The sequence below is a fragment of the Hylaeus volcanicus genome, chromosome 4 (assembly GCF_026283585.1).
Source record: "Hylaeus volcanicus isolate JK05 chromosome 4, UHH_iyHylVolc1.0_haploid, whole genome shotgun sequence".
Taxonomy (NCBI): domain Eukaryota; kingdom Metazoa; phylum Arthropoda; class Insecta; order Hymenoptera; family Colletidae; genus Hylaeus; species Hylaeus volcanicus.
In genome coordinates this window covers 16,982,271-17,001,417 of record NC_071979.1, presented here as the reverse complement: position 1 = coordinate 17,001,417, position 19,147 = coordinate 16,982,271, and the positions used below count along the sequence as shown (strand labels likewise).

General features: G+C 42.1%; 1 protein-coding gene across 3 annotated transcripts in view; it reads left to right on the top strand.

Moving 5' to 3' along the window:
* The window catches only part of LOC128875610 (leucine-rich repeat-containing protein 24-like), a 312,453-nt gene that overhangs the window by 95,944 nt on the left and 197,362 nt on the right, over nt 1–19,147 (top strand). The window contains exons 1-2 of one of the 3 annotated variants that reach the window (XM_054121334.1): nt 14,729–14,802; nt 14,944–15,018. The exons of the other annotated variants lie outside the window; for them this stretch is intronic. The gene's annotated coding sequence lies outside the window, so the exon portion shown is untranslated. Of the gene's footprint in view, nt 1–14,728; nt 14,803–14,943; nt 15,019–19,147 lie in introns of those variants that run through there. 3 annotated transcript variants of the gene reach the window in all.

The following is a 19,147-nucleotide window of genomic DNA, read 5'->3' as shown; positions in this document are numbered from 1 at the left end:
CATTTTTGCAAAGGAAATTGTTGTTCAAAATCGTTTCAGCTACCCCCATTTCCGGCTCCTCCCCGACTTTTGGGACACCCTGTATACATATATATATTTTGAGATCAAAGAAAGGCTACGATGTCGTATTTACAATTACGATATTGCATTCTACAATTCGAATTCAAATTTGTATTCCACGAGAAACGGATAAATAGATGTTTAACTTTCATTCTTTCTCCGTAAATTTGATGTGGATAAGAATCTTTTGTATAAGCGTTCATTTAACGTACAAAGTTCGATCGGACCATCCTTTAGCGAATGGATCCGCGATATCGGACCACAAAATCAACTAACGCGCACCACGCTGCGATGCATCCGCGTCGGAATGTAAATCCAATCTTTGTTCAGTAGCGTTTTCGAGCGCTGGAAAATGGACACTGAAAGCTCGACAAATACAGGAAGCCAAAGGACCGATTCGCGCTACCAATTGCCGGAAATCAACTGTCGCTGCGCATCTCGGAACTCGTCTAGCTCCTATTTTGTACGAACAGTGGAACTCTGGCAAGTGCGCTTTCAGCCTGAAGCATGGGTCGGCAAACTTTTTCCGACCACGTTCGAATAATAGAAATTGTTGACTCGAAGGGGAAGAAATAGCAGTATGTAGAAGTAATTTGTTATCAATCGTCTCTTTGAATGATAACAAAATATTCTGGGTAATATTCACTGCTCACATCATAATACGATTGAGTAGAGTATTTTATGGAGCATACGCAATTATTTTTACCTACTTTTTTTTAGAAAGATGACAGTTCATTTAGTTTTACCTAGATTCAGTTTCAAGTCATGTATGAAAAAATAAAAGGTTTTCAATTTCAATTGAAGACTTCGTTATACTATACATTTTTTTAGCGAAATGAAAGCAGTTTTGGCTACAGATCACGTATACTTATAACTAAAAAGTTATAATCGAATCTCAAAGTTCAATTTTAATTAGAACATAAAGGACTCGGAATTCTGGCTCTCTAACTGTTGTTTGCCAACCCCTCGGCCTAAAAGTCGCGTCATTTCTCGTGCTTTTTTCTCGTTTTCGTCCATCTGCTCCACTCGTCGAACTCCGTGCACCTAGCGTCAATTTTCTTTTTTTGGTCGGTGCTACGATTGAAGTGAACTCGGCTGAGATTCGATTAACATTCGAGCTCGCAAATGGCCAGCAAAAGAGAGCGATAATTCGATTATTGCTCGGGGCGGAACTTCATCGAAGATTGAGCATGATAATGAAAAGCGAATGGAAATTGAAGGCGGTCCGTTGGAGGGCAGAGTGGTTCAAAGATATTGAAACAATGCTTCACGTTTGTTGCCGGGATTATGTGATATAGAGTGGATTAGAAAATCTTACTTATCTAAGCCAACGAGCCAACGAGCCAACGAGGGAACAAGTCTGAAATTATTGTGACCAATTATTGAGAGATTATTTTGATGTTGGAAATGAAATGTCACCATTTTTGGTAATGCCGAGCTATAGCAGTGTCGTAGTAATAATTATTCAATAATTGGGTAATTATTAAATTGGTCAATTGCCGGTAAAGCGGGTGTTACCCGATATTACTGAAAATGATAAAGTAATGGTCACTCATCGAACAGTCATTTCATTAATTGGCGTTTCGATTATTTAATTGCTAAACCTTATAAAGGAACATTTGCAATTTGCATTCGGAAAATTAACAATTTTCACTATTTACCTCGACGTGGAAAGTGAGTAGAGAGTTGAGCCATTTTCCAGAGAGTAGAGAGAGAGGGAACCTAGTACACGTTGTACATAGTAAAAAGAAATTGGTAATTATAATAAATGAATCTGATAATATACAAGAGATCTCATCGCGTACCTAAGGCACACGTACTCTAGCTGTTCTCGTAGGTTCCATCTTCTCATTCATACATTATTCTCAGGGAATCTTTCTCCGCCATTTCCGATTCTCAGCGAATCCTGTTCCTCTGTCACCAGCCATTCCTAGTCCAAAGTTCTCCTTGGTCTAAGTATTCCGCTCAGCGGGCAGGTTAACATGGGGAAACCCGGAAATAGATGGCCGCCAGCCACCCTGAAGACCGCATGTGTCGGCGCGACTATTTTTCCAGAATGGCGCGCCACGTTCCTAGCTGTTCCTTTTTTTCGCTCACTCCCCAGTCTGGCAGAGGAAACGGCCCGACCAACAGCGCGACGTTCCGCGGCAGAAATTTCATTAGCACCATCGCAGAATTCGTCGTTGGGTTTCGCCAGAGCGTGGGTTTAGAGGAATATGAAAGGACCGCGGAGACTATTGTCGTTCCACGACGATGCTGGAAGAGAGAACTGTGGAAAGACGGGGCTGAGGAAGCAACGCTACGGGAATCGTAGAGGAACTGTACGCCGGTAAAGTAATATAAACGAGAGGATTATCAGGCAAGCTCTGCGCGTTTCTCCTTCCGCGAGCGTTAAATGCCCCCTTTCTACATCCTCTGCACATCCTTCTCGGCCAGCGACTTATCTACACGGTGGTTCTCCTCGCCAACTTTTCGAAAGATCTATTCATACCTCCAGCATTCGAAATTCTTTCCCCTTTGAAGGTGTCGAATAGAAGAAAAGAACAAGAAGTTTAGATATGCTTAGAGTTACAAACGCAACGATTTTCGGTGCAATTATTTGCATTCCTATTGTTTAGTTATTTTAACACTTTGTGGTCCGCTCACGTATTAATACGTGTTCATAATCTCCGATTTTTCACGCCACGGTGGATTTATTTGGAACAATTGGGAGCTATTTTTTTATCCTACTCACTCAGTCCAGAAGCTTGACATATTGTTTTGATGAATGGATAAGGTGTTTTATAAGCGATATTATAGTTTTGTTAACCTGTGATATTTATTGTTACCATATCTAATAGTTCAGGATTTGCATATATTTTATTGAATGCTTATACCATTTATGCGGTGGCACAGAAAATGGCCGGCCCCATGGGCTGGTAAATTTAAAGGCCATCGGCGCACAAAGTGTTAAGTAAGATCAAGAATGCATGTAGCGCTTTAAAACAGGCTTGTCGAGATGGTCTGTGGAGATACAGGCGTTGTTGTTCGTGGGCTTATCTAAGAGCAAACATCATGAGAATGTGACGTCATGGGATGCATAATGAGTGGGAATCAACTTCTACGGCAACCCTCGTACTCATACAATACTCTATCACGATGGCTTCACTTTTGCACGTGTGTTTTAACAGCCCGTCGAGAGGTATCCGTTCCGAGAAGCTGGAGACATCCAGCACGGACATCGAGTTCGACATGGCTACTCTAGAAGTTTGTTTCATTATTAACAAAGTTTCTGTCCCGTCGAAGACGTGCGGATAAGGTTTGCGTTGGGAAACACATGGCTGGGCTTACGCTACGTTCGTAAGGGACGTTGTCATTTCTGAGATCTCTGGATCTCAGAGGAACTTAATATTGGGTGAAATGTAATGTGACAAAAAATCAAATCTTTTCTTTTACACCTCCTTATGGTGTAAAAGAAAACCATAGGAAATGGGCTATAATGAAATAATAATGCACTTATTTTATTAATTAAAAGTTTGGATTTTATTTCTAAGTGTCACGAGAAAACTCTACGAGGAGCTCGTCAAGATTAACAAACTAAGTGTAAAGTTTATCCATATTCGTATTTATAATCAAACATTTATTTGAAAACATCGAACCTATTATTTAATTTAGACAAATTTCTTTAATACACGTACAGGTTATGAATATTTATGAGACTGACTGTATATTCTCAATGCTATATTTACTTTTGCAGCAAAATAAAAAGTTGAATTATAGTAAGTTTTACAATAAATCTCAAAAAATTATCAACATCCTGAAACTTTCAAACATCGCATGCTAAATTCTGAAGTATTTTCCTTGTCTGGACCCCCATAAATTTCAAGACTCTGAAAAGTCTGTCGGTCACACCAATTTCCAAGTTTGCGAGTACATTTGTTCCCGTCTCGTCGAACCATAAGAATTCGTTCGAGTGTGAATAATTGATTTTGTCGAAGTAACGCGTGTTTGCGCGACGTGTCGCGGACGTTCGGGGCTTCCCGGATTTACGGGGGCGGCGCAGCAGTCTATAAATTCCGTGCACGCTCGGATGGAGCGCGGGAGAATATTTTCCCATCGTTGCTTCGCCGACGCTCGGCAGCGTTCGGTGTTTTCATTTTCCTGGATTATCGAGAATTGATCGGATGAGGAAGTTATGAAGGGTGCAGGTGTTTGAGATTAGAAGGCTTCGACTCGGTCGTTGCGCGCACCCCTTTCGATGGAAAAGTTCTTGGTCATGAAGTATACATAACAACAACAACAAAAAACGCCCAGCGGGGAGGAACAGCTTCGAGGCTGCAGCTCACGCTGAAAATTTGGCGTTGCGTTTAAGTTCTGGGTTAATTATTATCGCGGAGCGGAGCCGCATTGCCGTGTAATATTTCACGTGGTTGTTTTGCTGCTACTCAGCGCGCAACCTAGCGGCAGTTTTCGTTCTTGATGCGGCGTTGTACGCGAACCACGAATAATGAAAACTTCAAGTTGTCAGAAGGCTTCCATTGATCGTTGTTTGACTTCATTGGTTTGTGGCGCACCAAAAGCCAATTGCATCGGAACATTTTTTTGTTACTACAGTAAAATATCCTTAAATGCACAAATTTCTATACGATAAATGCACAGAAACCATCCACGCCATTGGAGGATATACTCCTTGAGGGGTCGAGGAGTTTGATCGCCGAGTACTGTAATGGGATATCTTATCTGGGATAAGATATATCGGTGAGACAATGCTAATGAAACGATAAAACTCACCGAGATACCCTCGTGTTTTCGCTTCGTTCCACAGCGTGATATTTCAGCGATCTAGTTGGACAAGCGGCTCCTTGTTGTCTCTGCTAATCTAAATCTAATTTCACTTTACACTGTACAACTTCGTAGCCATTAGCTCGATATTACTCGCGACAAAGGATTGATTTAAACACGCCTCTTTAACTTCATTATGTATACGTATAGATAAATAAATACTTTAAAACACAGTTTTTGGTGCATATTTTTGTACATCCCTCTACTTTCTAACATTCAACATCCTCACACACTTTCATGAACCAATTGTTTGCGAAATTCGAGAGTCCACTGTATGCCTAATGTTGAAATCATTGAGTAGACTCAAACTTACACCAAAAGTCGTGTGGAACGGTTGCATGGTAAGCTTGGGTGAATTAAACGGATCGTCAAACGAGGATGCGGTACGTAGAAGACAACGAGAGCCGACAACCAACAAGATTTGAAAGGGTTTAGCTGCATCCCATGTACAGTGCAGCAACCCGTAAGCACATGAAGGTCTTCTTCAATCTCCTAATTACCAGTTTCGGATAACCGCAGAAGCTTTATGGAAATTCCGTTTGTTTTCGTTTAAAACATCGCATTTCATTTACTCCTCTTACAATTACTACCCCGTAAGATATCCTCGGGGTGCAGTTTCCCGTCTCGCCCGGCCCGGAGCGTTGAGGTGCAAGCGATTTCGTAACTTCTAAAAGGGCTGGAATTCTCTCTTTCGCAAAAGAACCCCTTCTCGGTCGATCTCTCCTGGTAGTTTCAAAATTCAGTGTTTCCACGATCTTTTCGCCTCCATTCTTTCGAAACGGATCGGAGCTCGCTACCACGAAATACCATTTTCCTTTGTGCAGGCAGAAAAGCCCGACTTGGCTGCGATGTTTCCTTCCACCTTGGGCTTTAATTCATTCCGCTGAACCGTTTGTGGACAAGCGTGGGCGTGAACGCGGTTCCGTAACTCGAGGAAAGTAAGGAGCACGTGCGAATACCAAAGCCCGCGGCGAGAATAAAGGGAGAGAGAAAGCTTTAAATAGAAAAAGGAACAGGGGGAGAAACGGTGGCATAACAGCGCGCCGCGAAGTGTTCTCGAGACGGTTTTTATCGTAATTTTTTCGAAAACTCGAGCGTCCTCGTGGTGGTAACCGGTGTTCCCTGAAACTTCTTCGAAATTACTTGAACGCGTTGTCGCGGACGGTCGTCGACTCGCAAATGGTTATTGCCGACTACCGTGGACTCGAAGAGGAAACCGAAACGTCCTAGCGAAATCTAATTGTACAATTTCAACGTCGAACGGAATTTTCGATGGGGCGGGTTACAGATGGGAAATTCATGGCATGGTGCGCGCGGGTATTTACGTTTTGGACATTCGATTCTTCGTTTGTATCCCATAAAGTGCGGGACTAGTTTAGCAAGATCCCAGAGGTAGTGACTTCGTAAGTGGATGAGTGAGGAGCAGAAATGAGATTGGGTTGTTAGTCTATCTTGGACTGCTGTTTAATTCTTTGAAGTTAGATGGCTTACATCTATCCCATCTTTTGCTTAGCTTTACCATTTTATTTAATGTGTTTCATTCATGTAGCAATACTATGAACTAACGCTAAAAGTACAATAAGTGGAATTAGAAATGTATACGTGTTAGTCAAAACGTGTTAGCAAGTAGTTGACACTGTTCTTCTGTACAGCTTGAATTTTATTTGTCTTTTATAATCGTGTGCCCCAAAGAGTTAAGAGGACAACTCAAGTGATCATGGATTATCGAAGAATCTTTTATTGTAACTGGTATCGTTCGTCAAAATCACAGCCTCGCCAGCATTTATCACAGACAGGAAAGCAGAGTGCAAGATCTATCGCGCTATTCAAAGCATTTAAACGAGTTCCATTGTACAATACACCCCCCATTTTCTGCGCCGCAATAATAAGGCTACTAGCGAACGGTAATGGCTGTCATGTATCACAGAAAAAAAAGAGGGTGGTTGAAAGAAAACGTGAAACGAGCGAGAGAAATATGAAAACTCCGAGGAGGGGGCGGCGAGGGCGGAACCGGCGAAACTTGTCGCTTCTGATCCCTTCCGCTTTATACGGCGAAACCGGGTCAAGAAAATGCAGCGGAAAAATTCGTCTCTGCCTACGTAGACACGGGAGAATTTTCCTCTGGAAGGAGTGGAAACTGGGCCGGTGGCCGCCTCGTTATCGAATACTCACGTTCTATTTTCTTTTTCCACTGTCGGTGGCGCAGACGAGAGGAGCTAGGCAGAAGAGGATGCCACGGCGCGGAGACCTTCGGCCCGAAAAATATTCTCTGGGTCGCCTTTGAGCGTTCCGCGAGAAATTCGAGAAACGATGGAGGCGAAAGGACTACGCAGAGGGTAGAGCCAAACGAAGGGGTTGAAAGACGAGGCGAGGTCTCGGAAAACGGCAACGAAGGGGGTGGTTCTAACAAGACGTTGCGATTCGAGATAAGACGGGCGGTTTGCTTATGCCGCGGCTCTCGTCGAGGCCCTCGCCTAACCCAACAGCTTCATCACGCGCTTGATAAACGAGGCGGCCCTTCTAGGATGGGTTAGGCGAAATCCAACCGCTCTTCCATCCAACCTATCCACCCATCGGCTAGAGAGAGCTCCCGGCATCGTGCTGGATCGCGATGGTCAGTAAAGCCCGGCGCAAGAGCGATGCACCAGCGATCGCCCACCTTTTCCCTCGCGGCGATGGATGAAGCCCCAACACGGAGGAAAGATTGAAGTTACTTCCCAATTTATTTGATATCCTTTCAGGACCACGGATATTGAAAATTATATATACAGCAACGTGGAGGAACCCTTTACAAAGTTAGGTTGCTTGGCGTAGCTACCTCGAGAGGTGTTGTGGTCGGATCCCTTGTTTTTAGAAATAACTGAGGGATTTATTGTTGAAAGCATGTATGCGGTGTTAAAAAATACTTTATTTAAATAGTTTGGCGTCTTATATACTATTATTCGTTGCGCTTTCACTTGATTGCACTCACTCGCTATCATTCTGTCTCTGTCACACTCATTCCTGCGGCCGTTCAGCTGTCACAATTGTTGACGTTTCCGAATTGGCCGGTGACCGACAATTCGGAAACATGCGTTCTGGACTAAAACGCGCGAGTAGCCAGACACGTGTGAGCTGACCGGGTTCAATTACCGATCGACCGCGACGATCGCCCGTAATTATTTTATTCCTACATAACTAATTCATGTCACGTTACATACATGACAACTTTGTTTGACTTGCTTGTATCTATTGTCATCTTCGAATGCGAAGACAAAAAATGAAGCGAAGTTACCATCTATCTTCCACAAAACTGTGAATTTCGGTATTTTCAAGCCGATCACGCACCGATCTCTTAATTTTCCCGCTGAGTGTACATTTTATTCGAAATGAAATTTTCCAGATTAAAGAGGCTTAAGGGAAAAGAGGCTTAGGAAAAAGATCCCATTCTCGTCCCCTCCCATGAAGATTCCAGCGCGAGACGGTCGACCACTATTTCACGGGATTAAAACCAAAGAGCAGATGCCGAGGACGCGTCGTCTGCCAAGGGTGTCGATTCGATCGGAGTTAAGGAGGGGTCGCGAAAATAGGCAGACCCCTGAAGAGCGGCGGAAGAGGACTCGCCTCGGGAGCGGCGATAAGATGGGAAACGGATGCCCGTCTCTTCACCAGACATGCGAACCACGCGAGCGATGCGGTGATAAGTCGTGGAACGAAACCGCGAAGCTTCGCATACGTCGACCGCGATATGGATTTTCACTCGAGACGAAAGAAGAGCATTCCCGTCGCAACCCCATGACAATGGCGTTCAACAGCGTCGAGGAACCCGTCGCGAAGGTGACGAAGAATGCGAGTATCGGTAAAGAGGTGGACTTCGATGGCAAAGGGAACACGGAGGGTGAAGGGAGGGTCAGATCGCGGGCATGCTCTATCTCAGCTGACGTAGACCAAGGGAGGTTTGAGCTTGTATCGTTATCTTTCCAACGATAACGATGGAATGGCCATTGCTACGGTAGCTTCTGCTGGTTACCGTACGCGGTGCGGCTCGGCTCGATCCATCATTCATTCGTTCGAGTGCACATCCCGACATGCAACCGCCTGCAATAGTGAGTGCACACGGTCGAGCGAAGGGAGGCTGAATCGAGCAGACCGAACAGGAACGCTGGGCTACGAGGCATCGCCCCTGATGCGGTGTTCGCCAACCATGAAGAGTGCAGGAGCTGTATCGAATTTTCTGTAAGCTACTCTTACGTCTTAAAATTGGTATACAGGGTGTCCCTAATTTAAGTGTCAAAACTTTGGTAGCATGTAGGGCACCGATAAACTAAGAAAAATAGTCCTTTAGAGATTTTCTCGTTTTTGCTTCTCAAATCTTCTAATTTTTTCCTATAAGATTTTTTGTATCCACGATAGTTTAGGTATTATCACACTGTAACAGTTTAGCTGCCTCACCCTGTATCTCTGTATGTATAGCTGCACCATAATATTTAAACTACTGTGTGTTAACAGTGACGTTGTCCGTGGCGTTAATCGACGCTGGCTTACTCTTGGCTAATGGCCAACTGCAATTTTAGGGGTCCTCTAACCACCGAAAATTTGCCAATAGCACACGGAAGTTCTTACATCATGTTGGATGTTCACCCTTCCCACCGATGTACCTAAAGCGGTTTAATTTGATGATCGTACGAGGACTGGAGCTTTCTGCGCGGACCAAGCTTGCTCGTACAGTGTTGACTTGTCCTTCGACTGTCGGTGGAACAAGTTAGCTCCTAAATTGAGTTTGAAGTTTTATGGCTGGACAATGAGAACTGTTCCAGGTAGAATTTAATCAATTTTGATCGCCGTCACTAATGGCGTCACCGTGCTTTCAATATATGAGACAGGCTCATCTTTGTGTTGTAGACATTGTTGTTGATCAGAACTATAAGTACTGAACATTAAGTATTGCTTCAAAACTGTGGGATTTAAATATAACAAGGGGCATCTAAATTGCAATCTGCCTGAAGTGACGTGAGGGTTGTTTGTTGTAATTGGCCAAGTATTAGTCAAATTTGTGGCAAACATGTGTTGTTCAAACACTGAAACGTTTGAAAATTTTAATTCTCGCACCAAAATAAATAGAAATTTCACACCACAGCAGAGATCTGCTGCACAAAAGATAACGAAAAATATATGTTAGTGTCACTTGGATTTATTTTTCCCATTTCGGGATGTCCTCGTTACAAAATAATTGCTATCAAATCACTCGAAACGATGTTTTCTCCGAAGGCTATGCATTAGCGTTGATAAAAACACACATCGTCGACCCGGTATAATAAATATCCGTGAATCACGTGGGTGGAATTCAAAGGTCAAGCGGAAAACCCGTTACCGATTTCGCTGCGACTCGTTGAGAATTTAACTGTTTAATTAAACGACCGAGCAACGTTGATGCGCTTTTTTTAAAGCACAATGGAAACGCATTTATTTCATTAGAAAATCAGGTTGCTGTGCTTCAGCAATCATTTTACGGATCACTCGTTCAGCGGACTGCATTGTTTTTCGCCGATTGTGAATACCAATTTCCAGATAGTGTTGCGGACAGAGTTTTCAATCCAGTGGACTTTTTAATTCGTTTCTTTATTCTTAATCTCTACTTTAAAACACAGGATTGTTGACATGTGACCTGACATTATTTTTTATTATACAAATTAGAAGATCTCTTTAAGAAAGAATAGTAAACATTTATGAAATTAAATACTAATTACAATGAGACAGTTTTCCTTTCAGTTTTATGAATACCCTAGATACATTGATCATTATTCCATAAAGAACACCAAAGGATGAAACAATACAATATACTACAACTGTGTTGCTAAAAATGCCAAGAATCTACATTTTTCAAATCGATGCCTGTGTAAATAGTAACAGTTCCAGCAAAAATTCAGTCGAACGTGGAAAAAGAGGAATCCAGACATTTCCAAACGTGGAAAACCAAAAGTCCAGTGAAACGTGCAATCGCCCGTCTGCATCTACTGGCCGCGTCCGTTTCATGCATGGATCCCAGATGTTCCGGAATTTATGTCGAGCGCGCAGGAAGCAATCGAATTAAAAGTCTGCTACCCGCAGCTTCCGGGTTGAGGGCGCGCTTTTATTGAGGCGGCGGAAACGTTTTAACCTTGAAACAAGGAAGTTCGACCGAGTTAGCGGGCCAACCGACTGTCCACAGGTTTCCAACTATTTTCCTCCGGTCGTAAAAACCGATAATGGGCCGCAAACCCATCGACGCTGACCGTTTTAATGAAACTATTATGGCGTTTCGCCGCGGCCCGTCGGCTTTACCCGCGATAAAATAGTTGGTCGCGACGCGTCACTGCTAGTTCGGGGCGTGTGGTTTAAATTTGTCGTTCCCAATAATCGTCTCATTAATTTCGCTACTGTAACATATTCGTCACGGTGCCGCTTCGGGGCGTACGCGTCGTTTCACGCGTGGACGCTTTATTCTTTCATCTCTTGTATTTTTCGACCAGTGTGGTAGGAAATCATTGTGACTAAGAAAAGCTGTTTAAGGGAGATATGTTCTGATCGCTTTGTAACTACAGAAAGAAAAATGTTAGTATGTACTGTTTGTGAGCCAAAAGAATGCATTTTAATGCATTTCTCTAAAACAATGCCCTTTGTAACTGAACAGGTTGAATCTACTTCTACGTTAGAAAGTCTGGTTAGTTCTACTCGAAGTAAAAGCGGATCTTTCATCCTTGCTGCCTCGTCTACAAGGCCTTTATCTTATCTTACCAATTCCATCCGTATCAATCTTTCATACCACTTCGTTAATTCTCTCATTCGTTCATAGTTATCTATTATTACTCCACTTCGCAATGCTTCTAAATTCCACGCCTCATTTCCCTACTTATTTTCTCATTACTATAACTCCCTTAACTCCAAAATTTATGATCGCTCAGAAATTTTCAAATGCACCGTCAGATCTTTTATTCAACAAAGAAGAATTCGTTTTTTGTTCCTTTAAATGTCATACATTCACTTTTAAATTTATTTACTCGTCTAGCAAATACTACACGGTAATTAATGTGCGGAAACGTTTTCAGCCCCTTGAATGGTTGGAGATGTCCAGCTGGTTGAAATATAAAATTGTTTTGTTGAAAAATTTCATAAATCGTACACAGAATAATCGCGGTGGTAGAGTATATGTAAATTTGAATGAGATTTATAGGGAACGATATAAATGGTTCATTATATTCTCTCACGAACGCAATCATTTCGATATTTACCATCCTCTATTTATCTTTTTTTTATGGAAGCTTCAGATATCCGGCTATTTTCGGTGCTCAATCCAATTGCTTATTCATCGTCTTCTTTTAACGTCTTTTCTAATTCGGTTTTACTCTAGTTTTTGTACCCAAATAACACATTCACACCTCGAAATACTATTCTTTATGAACACAGTTTCGCGTACGATGTGATCGGAAAAGTAATCTTGAATCTGCAATGCGAACGAAAGAAGTAGTTCACCATTAAATGTAATTAACTGTTATTATTCGTGATTACCTCTTGCCGGTGTATACGTTTGGCCTGGTTTTCTAAGTGTGTTTCATTGTTCGAAAATCAGGAACGATATTTCCATATCGATGGTCCTATTACTGCAACGCTCTGATGAAGGAGCATAATGATTCTCCTGTAAACATGTTAAAATTGGATACAATTGGATTATCAGAAAATACACTCCGTTTCAAGTAATAGAATACAATTTTTCTGTACGTGATCATTGAATTAAATTTACCCATACTTTAGTTCTTAAAAATGCATGAGTGGCAATTTCAAAAGACGTACTCCTTGCAATCATAGCGTACACCCAACTATGCACCCTTAACGGTTATAATAACAGCGGATACTGCACAACTTCCGTTTGCGTAACAATAACTGAGAGAATTCCAAGTGGAATGTGTATCTACGCAGGTATGTTACATATTGCGCGTGTCACTTTAAATTCGCGAAATGCTGCGTTTAAGATCTTGCCATGGAGAATCCGCGGGAAACGTATATTCTCGAGGCTGTCTCCAGGAAAATTCCACGGAAGGAAACCGTTCCATACCGTTTCGTAGCTTGCGCTTCGTTTCGTGCGATCACACCTAATCTGCAGTTCACAATGTCGACGGAAAGGGACACTCGGAACATCCACATTAAAAACGAATACACTCAGTTCATTAGCTTTAAATCGAGTCGATCTACGCGCAAAACTTTTTCATTCTTCCCTAAAAATCTCCGAATCTGAGGAAAGAACGAAGTCGATCCAACGATTTCGAAATATCAAAATTTGAAGGGAAGCCTGCGCAACATTTCAAATTGGAATCGAATTCACGGATCGCGTGATATATCGAATGAACCTTTAATTTCGCAAGCAACGAGCGAAATTCTCCGAACACGGTGCTAATAGCCGCGTTAATGGATTCTGGTTTACATACGGATTCCATTGCTCACATCCCTGTAGCGGTTCATCCATCTGCGTTTTCACGTATCAGTGGATACCCTTCCTTCCTGTCCACGATGTCGCGTCGAAGCTATCGTTTCCTACGGAAGCAAACCTGGTATCGCGAGTCGCCGTTCGCGTGCTTTCATCGACGTGTACAGCAATACACCGCTTAAAGATCGAAAATCATCGACCAGGTATCCAAAGATCCCCACTCCCTTCATTTTCCCAACAAAAAACGCTGAAAACGTTAGCGTGTGGATTTATCGTCGCGTGTTTGGCGATTCGTGCCACTGTGCGTCGCGGATTGTAATTAGGAATTTGCGAAAACGAGTTTTGATCGCGTTTACATATGTATGTGTCAGCTCCAGCCAAACGCGAAACACGAACAAACGAGGGATTTAGTTGCCAGACTTTCCTTTGAAGCCATCAACCAATAGTTTCGTGTGTCGTTCCACGAGCCGAAGTAAAACGATAGTCCTGGTAGTCATTATTGGAAGGGGACTAGCAATTTACGGCTTAAGTGTCAATCGTGGGGCGGATACTAACGCTACAGTTAATTTGCTTTGATTCTTACCCTCCTGCACGCCCCCCCCCCCCTCCCCCTCCCCCTCCCACCGCCACCTCTCTGCGCCCTGACCTTTCGTGTAACGAGCTCGATATCGTGAACTTCGTGGCTGGGAAAGAACAATTGCTTGCCCTGGCACTGCGAAGTGTTACTTCGAACCACGATGATTCATCGAGAATGAGTTCAGCGTCGATGGTTGTGGAACCAGAATGGGCGCAGACGATGGTCGGGAACTTGGACGGTAACTTGGGAAACTGTGGAGTGTATCGATATCAAAAACTGCAGTTCGGTACCTAAAGAAATTTACGAGAGACATTTTATTTGGGATCGGAATAAGAGTGTCATTCAAATATAAATCGGAATTTTTGTACGCAACAGTTTTTGTGATAGATACAAATACAAATGGAGTGACCAGTGGGCCAGGTAAATTCTATTTTTTACGATGGGATCAGGAAGCTTCCTATCTGATGGAGAAAATGTATTTCTGTTGAAAGAACATATGTAGAAAATTAAGGCAATCCATTTGTATTTTTATTTTTCGTCAAGAATATGACACTTATTTAAAGATTTGAAATATATTTGAATATGATCCTCGTATTTAAAGATGTCGGATGTACGTAACTGGAATTTTGGCTCAGCAACCTGGACGAAACACGACATAAAGACACAAGCGTATGCCCAAGTTAATGAACTGGGAAAGAGAGAAATTTGCATATCGCTGGGAGGACGCTAAATTAAAGAAAAACTACATAAGCCCGAGGGCAAACTGGGTTCAGGCAAATTAAGAGTCGCCAGCGACTGTCCAAGTTCAGCTTTGACGTACATAAAGGCATACTCGATGCTGAGTAGCCAACTGCTCTTGATTACTCTCGAATTACGGTTCATTTTTTCACCAACGTTGAAGAATCAAGTGAGTTGAAATGTGTATAACAGGATCTATGCTATGAGGTCATCACACGAGGTTGTTTAAATTAAAATATAAGGGACTTAAATGTAATCAAAGTATAATTTTTATCTACAGCGTTCTAATATTTAATTCTATTTGTTTCAGGTAAGAAGCTCTCCGAATTAATATTTTACCTTCTTCCTCGGAAAACGTTGCAAAGAGTCGAGCTTCCTTTCAAGAGTAAGTAGCTTGGAGACTTTTATTTTCCCACCCGTGGTTTTAGAGTAATAATTTGGATCAATGGATAAGTAAAAGCAATTGCACTGAATGCTGTTTTCATATATTCTTTTCTATTTGTATAAGAATGCGATGTACAAAATTCTAAAATATTGAAGTTTTTTAAAAAGAAGTCCCTTTTAGCGATTTTCACCTTTTAGCTTCCATTTGAATATTTTATTCGAAAAGGACTTTCAATTTGTTCATTTATCATTTCACGCGAACATGAATGTTTATTAATAGCTTTCGCCGTATACACTTGGTGGTCTAGAATAACTTGATTAAGAAACAAAATATTAAAGTCTCTTTTAGAAAACTCTTTGTAATAATATGATATAAAAAATATAATATATAACATTAAGTGCTAAGTAGCTACATTTAGAAATTGACAGTTTGAATACGACATAGAAACAGAAGACCTTTATTTGAATAAAGCTCTAAGGCTAAAGATACGGTACTTTTTTTTCGGCCGACAGTTTTGTTACCCAGTGTGTCTTTTGTATTTCCAACGAAGCATTACATATTGACGCTACTACGTGCACTTTCGCGGCACCATCAACCCCTATTGCGAATAAACGCTCACTCGTCTGGACGAAACACCGAATAATTATTCCCAAAATGGTGGTCTTTCTCGGGAACGATTGACGGTCTCTCGTCTAATTTGCCCCGAGTGTTTCGTGCAGGGGAAAATAGGTTGGATTTGAATAATAGTTCTCTTACATCCGGTTCACACTAGAGAAGCGTGCACGGTCATGCAAATTTTGAGTAACTGTTTTAGAATATGTACCGAGCCCGACGCTGTGGCTCGTAAACCTCATGTATATTACGCTGACACACCGCTGTACCTATATAATATGTTAATGACGTATCATTAGATCCGACCGCACGTAAAAGATCTCGCAGCGTACTTACCAGTTTTTGCTTGGGGAACGCCGTGCCAGTCGGACTCAAACCCTGGAAGGAGAAAGAGAAATAGGTAAACGGCGCTGGGTAAATCGAATAACGTATGCTTTCAAGAGAATTTATTTTCTCTTTAAAAATCGTGGACGATTTATCAGTGTAAGAGGCTTAACGGTATTAGATGCAAACGAATCGTACGATAAACTACGATTAACGATTCGAACATAGAGGTCCTATTCTGAGTCTCAATATAATGGATTTGCTACGAGCAAAGGAGGAAAGTTCAGATAAAATGATAATATTTGTATACACACAGAGAAATACACAAACGAGATATATCAAAAGATAGTCTGACAATTTTCAGCGTCTCAAACGAAACATTATCTTTAAATATTCACTTCCAAAATTATGGTGCTGCTTTTTGAAATAGTATTCCATTAGTTCGGATGAGTTTCACGCTAGCTTTCTATATATTTTCAGCTTGCGCTTTTCACTTCCGACTAGTTCGCCAATACATCTGTTTCTTTTCATTCCTCCACTTTCTTATTATTGTGAAGTCGATATGTCGCGCGAAGGAAGTGAAGAGCAAAACGCGTCCGCCGAGTTTCGACGTTTCTGGCGACGATGTTTGATTCCGTTTACCGGATGTAAACAGATCCCAGTCACTTACAAATGAGAGTCGACGTGGAAATGGCCGCCGTGGCGTTTGGGTCTCGGGATCGGAAAGCGATATTTATCGTAGTCACTTTTATCGCGGCACTCGACCGAAATTACAGGAGATACGTGCGCGCTCTCGCGTCAGCCTTCGGTTGGGATCGACGTCTGTTATTCTCAGCGACTACGTCGAGAAGCTACCCCCAGCGATGGAACATTTTTGACTCTCGAGCCCTCTTATCGCTTCTGGCTGTCTCGGTCTTCCCTGCGCTTTATCGAGTACACCAGTGGCTCCCATGTCGCGACTCGAGATTTGGGAAGGTCGAGTAAATTTCTTGCTAACAAAAAAAAAAAAAATAAATATTGTGACCATATACCAAATACTGGGACCAAGAACAGCCAAAGAAGAAAATGTTAACAGTTTATGCGTTTATCAATAATTGAATACTTGCAAACAAATCTAACTACGATATTTCACTCCATGCCACCTCATATTACAGACAAACAACCGGTGCACTATTATTTTCACCTGGCAGCATTGCCGCAAAGCTACAGAGTTGAATAATGTCTAGAAATCCGCCAGGGAGGAAAAGGGGTTGAGAAACGCTGGGTTACACTGTTCGATAGCCTCGGGGGCGCGTAATTCTTGTTCCCTCGACGCGTCGTCATCGTCATCGTCGTCATCATCGTCGGCGTCGACGCCGTGTTGGGCGTTACTCATGCACGCGCGATTGAATTGAATCGCGACAAAGTCGGTCGCGCTTCGACGGAACTGGGTCATAGGGGCGGCGCGAGGGCTGGTTTCCACGCTTGCGAGAGGAAATGTTAAACAGTCGGGGGATGTTCGCGACGTATCGAGTGCTCAATTAAACTGACGATGGTTAACTTTCGAAATTTCGAAAGGGAATCGGGCTTGTTACACTTTGACCGTGTTTGCGGCGCTTCGTGCGCGCCCCAGAGTTGCTCGTTTAATAATTCATGCTTTGATTGTCTTCGACAACGACAGGGGAGGGTGAATGGTGAGGTTAGGGCGATGAATTCGTGGCTAGACTACCTCCTAGCGTCGCGACGTGTAAAACGTGATCTTTTTCAGCTGCTCCGCGTTGACATTTAACTGACGACAGCACGAAACGCGTACATTTACTTACAAAAATATTGTACGATACATTCGAAGGATTTCTTAGATGGAATTGTCAATTATAATTCATTTTGGATATTATTCCAAAAGGCCCGTGGCCAATTGATATAAAATTTGGAGGATGTTATGAAGAGCGTGGAAGGACACCAAATAAACTACTGGACAAAATTAGCGGAACACTTTTTTAAATGTTCATAATTACGAGAGTTTTCAACCGATTTCGGTGAAACTTCGTGAGGAAGGCCGGGCGAAGCCGGCAATCAGAAGCGGATCGAGGTCCTGCACCCGTACGTGGTCAGCCCACGTTCTATTGGATTCAGGTCTGGGCTTCATTCATAACTGGGTCAATTTCGACCCATAGGACTCCATATACCAAGTTTCATCCAAATCGAATCAATTTTCTTATTTTGGTCCGCCATATTGGATCCGCCATTTTGAATATCTAAATTTTGAGTTCAGATTTGGAATTAGTGACCTCAAAAACTCCCGTATACCAAATTTCATCAAAATTGATCGTCAGGAAAAGTGGATATAAATGTTTCTTTTTTAAACAACTTTGAGGAGTATCCCAACCAAGAAATACTACAATGTTTACTATTATGTCGAGGAATGTCGAGGAATGTTACTTCCAGGAGATACTACAATGTTTACTAGTATTTCTCGTAATTGGAACGGCCTTGCAACGACGCCATATATATATATATGTAGGTCACTACGTCTGTCAGTCATTTATAATTGTCTATAAAATAGGAAACTTTGAGGTGTCATAGCTCAGCGTGGAATTGTTCGATTCGATTCTACCAAAATTGAAGGGCACAATATCTACTATGTAATAGGTAGTTACTATCATTGCTAGATACTCTTAAGCAATTGTTTTTTTTAAATATATAATTATTAAATATTACCCTGATTGTACCATGTAACTCGGCGTAGAATCGTCCGATTCGATTCGAAAACCTATTATGACGGATTTATAATCGAGAATCTGTATATTCTAAACATGTATCTTCTAAATGCATAAATTACCGAAGCTAAAATTTTATATCCGGGGTCCTTTCGTATCCCTTATAATACCCACCAAGTTCCATCTCGATCGGCTACCGGTGCCTTTCGTGCTTTCATTTTAATTGAAGTGTTATTGAAACCAAACTTTATAGTAAACTTCTACTGCCTGCTTGCACGTGTTTTCGTTTTGAAAAGTTGTGTTTCCAGCCTTGGCGAACTCGCGACGCAACAGATACGCGGATGCGCCGTCTAATCGATATTTAATCCAATTTGCGTTTAGGGGCTTTCAGTTTGTCTGCTTGCGTCGTTGTTTCCATAATTATTCCGTGATTTCCACGATACGATAATAATAGGGGGGTGCGCAACTGTTGTACAATACGTTCAGCACCAGGGGAA